Genomic DNA, 6,000 nt, shown 5'->3' with positions numbered 1-6,000 from the left:
AGCAGCCTGAAAGACCGAAACTAGACAAACTCATGAAGATGAGAAAGAATCAACTAAAAAATGCTGAAAACCCAAAAGGTCAGAGTGCCTCTTCTCCTCCAAAGGATCACAACGTCTCTCCATCAAGGGCGCAAAACTGCCAGGAGGATCAGATGGACAAGTTGACAGAAGTAGTCTTCAGAAGATGGGTAATAAAAGACTATGATGAGCCAAAGGAGTATGTTCTAACCCAAAGCAAAGAAGCTAAGAACCTGGATAAAAGATTAGAGGAATCACTAACTAGAATAACCAGTTTAGAGAGGAACATATATGGCCTGATGGAGCTAAAAACACAGCAGAAGAACTTCGTGAAGCATACACAAGTATCAACACTGAATCGACCAAGCGGAAGAAAGGATATCAGAGTTTGAAGAACACATTACTGATATAAGACATGCAGACAAGAATAGAGAAGAAAGAATGAAAAGGAATGAACAAAACCTCCAAGAAATATGGGACTTCATAAAAAGACCAAACCTACAATTAATTGGAGTAGCAGAAGGAGATGGGGAGAATGGAAACAAGCTGGAAAACACACTTCAGGAAATTATCCAGAAGAACTTCCCCAACCTAGGAAGGCAGGCCAAGATGCAAATTCAGGAAATACAGAGAACACCGTTAAGATGCTCCATGAGAAGAACAACCCCAAGACACATAATCATCAGATCTCCAAGGTCAAAATGAAGGAAAAACTGTTAAGGGCAGCCAGAGAGAAAGGCCAGGTCACCTACAAAGGGAAGCCCATCAGACTAACAGCAGACCCTCAGCAGAAACTCTACAAGCCAGAAGAGATTGGGGGCCAATATTCAACATTCTTAAAGAAAAGAATTTTCAACTCAGAATTTCATATCCATCCAAACTATGCTTCATAAATGAAGGCGAAATAAAATCCTTTCCAGACAAGCAAATCCTGAAGGATTTTGTTACCACCAGACATGCCCTGCAAGAGCTCCTGAAAGAAGCCCTAAATATGAAAAGGAAAAGCTGGTACCAGGCACTGCAAAAACACACCAAAATATAAAGACCAACGACACCATGAAGAAACTGCATCAACTAATGTGCAAAATAACCAAATAGCATCATAATGACAGGATGAAATTCACATATAACAATACTAACCTTAAATGTAAATAGGTTAAATGCCCCAATTAAAAGACACAGATTGGCAAATTGGATAAGGAATCAAGTCCCATCAGGGTGCTGTATTCAGGAGACCCATCTTACATGCAAAGGCACATACGGGCTCAAAATAAAGAGATGGAGGAAAATTTACCAAGCAAATGGAAAGAAAAAAAAAAAAAGCAGGGGTTACAATCCTAATCTCTGACAAAACAGTCTTTAAACCAACAAAGATGGAAGAAAGGCAAAGAAGTGCATTACATAATGGTAAAAGGAAGAATTCAATAAGAAGTGCTAATGATTCTAACATATATGCAACCAATACAGGTGCACCCAGATTCATAAAACGAGTTCTTAGAGAACTACAGAGACTTAAACTCCCACACAATAATAATAGGAGACTTTAACACCCCACTATCAGTATTAGACTGATCAATGATTCAGAAAATTAACAAGGATATTCAGGACTTGAACTCAGCTCTGGATCAAGTGGATCTAGTAGATGTCTACAGAACTCTGTACTGCAAAACAACAGAATATACATTATTCTCAGTGCTGCATGTCACTTATTCTAAAATCGACCACATTATAGGAGGTAAAACACTCCTCAGCAAACGCAAAAGAACAGAAACCATAACGAACAGTCTCTCAGACCACAGTGCAATCAAATTAGAACTCAGGATTAAGAAACTCACTAAAAAACCACACAATTTCATGGAAATTGAACAACCTGCTCCTCAATGACTCCTGGGTAAATAATAAAATTAAGGCAGAAATCAAGAAGTTCTTTGAAACCAATGAGAACAAAGAGATAATGTACCAGAATCTCTGGGACACAGCTAAAGCAGTGTAAAGAGGGAAGTTTATAGCACTAAATGCCCATATCAGAAAGCTAGAAAGATCTCAAAACAACCATCTAACAGTACAATGAAAAGAGCAAGAGAAGCAAGAGCAAACTAATCCAAAAGCTAACAGAAGACAAGAAATAACTAAGACCAGAGGAGAACTGAAGAAGATAGAGGCACAAAAAACCCTCCAAAAAAAGCAACAAATTCAGGAGCTGGTTTTTTGAAAAAAATAGCAAAATAGCTATTTAACCACTAGCTAGACTAACAAAGAAGCGAAGAATCAAATAGACACAATAAAAAAATGATAAAAGGGATATCACCACTGACCCCACAGAAATACAAACTACCATCAGAGAATACTATAAACACCTCTACACAAATAAACTAGAAAATCCAGAAGAAATGGATACATTACTGAACACATACATCCCACCAAAACAAAACCAGGGAGAAGTTGAATCCCTAAATAGAAAAATGACAAGCTCTGAAATTGAGGCAGTAATTAACAGGCTACCAACCAAAAAAAGCCCAGGACAGGATGGATTCACAGCTGAATTCTACCAGAAATACAAAGAGGAGCTGGTACCATTCCTTCTGAAACTATTCCAAACAATTGAAAAAGAGGGACTCCTCCCTAACTCAATTTATGAAGCCAGCAGCATCCTCATACCCAAACCAGGAAGAGACAAAACAAAAAAAGAAAACTTCAGGTCAATATCCCTGATGAACATACATGTAAAAATCCTCAATAAAATACTGGCAAACTGAATCCAGCAGCACATCAAAAAGCTTATCTACCACAATCAAGTCAGTTTTATTCCTGGGATGTAAGGCTGGTTCAACATACGCAAACCAATAAACGTAATCCATCACATAAACAGAGCCAAAGAAAAAAATCACATGAATATCTCAATAGATGCAGAAAAGGCCTTTGATAAAATTCAACATCCCTTCATGTTAAAAACTCTTAACAAACTAGGTATTGATGGAACATATCTCAAAATAATAAGAGCTATTTATGACAAACCCACAGCCAATATAATATTGAGTGGGCAAAAGCTGGAAACATTCCCTTTGAAAACTGGTATAAGACAAGGATGCCCTCTTGCACCACTCCAATTCAACATAGTATTGGAAGTTCTGGTCTGGGCAATCAGGCAAGAGAAAGAAATAAAGAGTATTCAAATAGGAATACAGGAAGTCAAGTTGTCTCTGTTCACAGATGACATGATTTTATATTTAGAAAACCCCATCGTCTCAGCCCCAAAACTTCTTGAACTGATAAGCAACTTCAGCAAAGTCTCAGGACACAAAATCAATTGCAAAAATCACAAGCATTCCTTTACACCAACAATAGACAAGCAGAGAGCCAAATCATGAATGAATTCCCATTCACAATTGCTACAAAGAGAATAAAGTACCTAGGAATACAGCTAACAAGAGATGTGAAGGACTTCTTCAAGGAGAACTACAAACCACTGCTCAAGGAAATAATAGAGGACACAAACAAATCGGAAAACATTCCATCTTCATGGATAGAAAAAATCAATGTCATGAAAACAGCCATACTGCCAAGAGTAATTTATAGATTCAATGCTATTCCCATCAAACTACCATGGACATTCTCCACACAGTTAGAAAAAACTACTTTAAATTTCATATGAAATCAAAGAAGACCCCGTATAGCCAAGACAATCCTAAGCAAAAAGAACAAAGCTGGAGGCATCACGCTACCTGACTTCAAACTATACCACGAGCCTACAGTAACCAAAACAGCATAGTACTGGTGCCAAAATAGATATGTAGACCAATGGAGCAGAACAGAGACCTCAGAAATAACACCACATACCTACGACCATCTGATCTTCAATAAACGTGACCAAAACAAGCAATGGGGAAAGGATCTCCTATTCATTAAATGGTGCTAGGAAAACTGGCTAGCCAAATGCAGAAAACTGAAACTGGACCCCTTCCTTACACCTTATACAAAAATTAACTCAAGATGGATTAAAGACTTGAATGTAAGACCTAAAACCATAAAAACCCTAGAAGAAAACCTAGGCAATACCATTCAGGACACAGGCATGGGCAAAGACTTCATGACAAAAACACCAAAAGCAATTGCAACAAACGCCAAAATTCACAAATTGGATCTAATTGAAATTAAAAAGCCTCTGCACAGCAAAAGAAACTATCATCAGAGTGAACAGACAACCTACAGAATGGGAGAAAAATTTTGCAATCTACCCATCTGACAAAGGTCTAATATCCAGAATTTACAAGGAACTTAAACATATTTAAAAGAAAAAATCAAACAACCCCATGAAAAAGTGGGCAAATGATATGAACAGACACTTCTCAAAAGAAGACATTTACATGGCTAGCAAACATATGAGAAAAAGCTCAACATCACTGATCATCAGAGAAATGCAAATCAAAACCACAATGAGATACCATCTCACACCAGTCAGAATGGTGATTATTAAAAAGTCAGGAAACAATAGATGCTGGCAAGGCTGTGGAGAAATAGGAATGCTTTTACACGTTGGTGGGAATGTAAATTAGTCAACCATTGTGGAAGACAATATGGTAATTCCTCAAGGATCTAGAACCAGAAATACTATTTGACCGAGCAATCCCATTACTGCGTATATACACAAAGGATTATAAATTATTCCACTATAAAGACACATGCACACATATATTTATTGCAGCACTATTTACAACAGCAAAGACATGGAACCAACCCAAATGTCCTTCGATGATAGACTGGATAAAGAAAATTTGGTACATATACACCATGGAATACTATGCAACCATAAAAAGGAATTAGATCATGTCCTTTGCAGGGACTTGGATGAAGTTGCTGTGAGCCGAGATTGCACCACTGCACTCCAGTCTGGGCAACAGACTGGTCTCAAAAAAAAAAAAAAAAATCCAACAACATATAAAGAATACACGTTCAAATTTGGAACATACCTGGAAATACATGAATGAGCCACCAAATAGCTACTGAGCCTCTCCAAACCTGGGCAGCTCCCATGAGAGCGCATTAGTGTTCCTTATGGTATTGCAAGCAACCTCTAAAAGCCCTGGCTCTGTGTCCCCTGTCCTCTTCCCCCTCAACTTTTTTCTCCTGCACCTCAACACAGAGACAGAGGACCTTTTCTCTACTTCGGTTTGGTTGAGCTCACAAGCCAAAAAAGATCCATTCCTGTACTTTTAAGGCTGCAGAGAATTTTCCCACATAGTCTCACAGTTTCCAAACTCAAATAACAGACTCAATGACAGTTCTAAATTCCTTTTCACAATTCCCTATGTGAAGGAAAGTGACACCTCTTCATATCACAGACCAGAAGCTATGGTGTTGAGCCTTGAGTTTTCTTAGTCAGATAAGCAAATTAAATTCTAACTGTAGCTCTGAGGTTATGGAGGGAGAGGAAGATCAAAATCATGTGATTTGATTTCAATGTCTTTGAAATGCAGTTCAAAGACCACCATATCAGAATCACCTGTAGGATGTTGAGACTCCCTGATCTAACTATTGAAGGTGATTAATAATGAGAATCTCAGGAGATAGATAATAGAAACTGTGATCCATAAATCCTTTCCCTCCACCCAAAGACATACACAATTCTTTGAAGAAAATATCTCTGTCAGCTCAATTGTGAGCTCGATAAACCCAGTCCCAAAACTCTTCCTCCCTTGCAAATGTGCACCCTGCAGAGGGGCTTCCCTCCAGGACCCTCTCTTCCTTTGGGCCTTCCTGCTTCCCAGATGGATTCGTGTGGTTGAACTTATTTTTCTGACAGATTTCCTTGTCCTTAACTATAAATCAATGTCTCTAGGCCGAATTGACTTTAATGATATAGTAGGCATGGAAAAGAGAGAAAAAAACATCTCTAGACCCTAAACTTTATTGTACTATCTCTTTTTTTAATTTTTTTAAATTTTAAATTGGCAGGTAGTATGGCTCTCAATAGCTTATCCATTT

Source organism: Hylobates moloch, unplaced genomic scaffold (genome assembly GCF_009828535.3).
Source record: "Hylobates moloch isolate HMO894 unplaced genomic scaffold, HMol_V3 SCAFFOLD_3, whole genome shotgun sequence".
Classification (NCBI taxonomy): Eukaryota; Metazoa; Chordata; class Mammalia; order Primates; family Hylobatidae; genus Hylobates; species Hylobates moloch.
Note: the sequence above shows the minus strand (reverse complement) of the source record.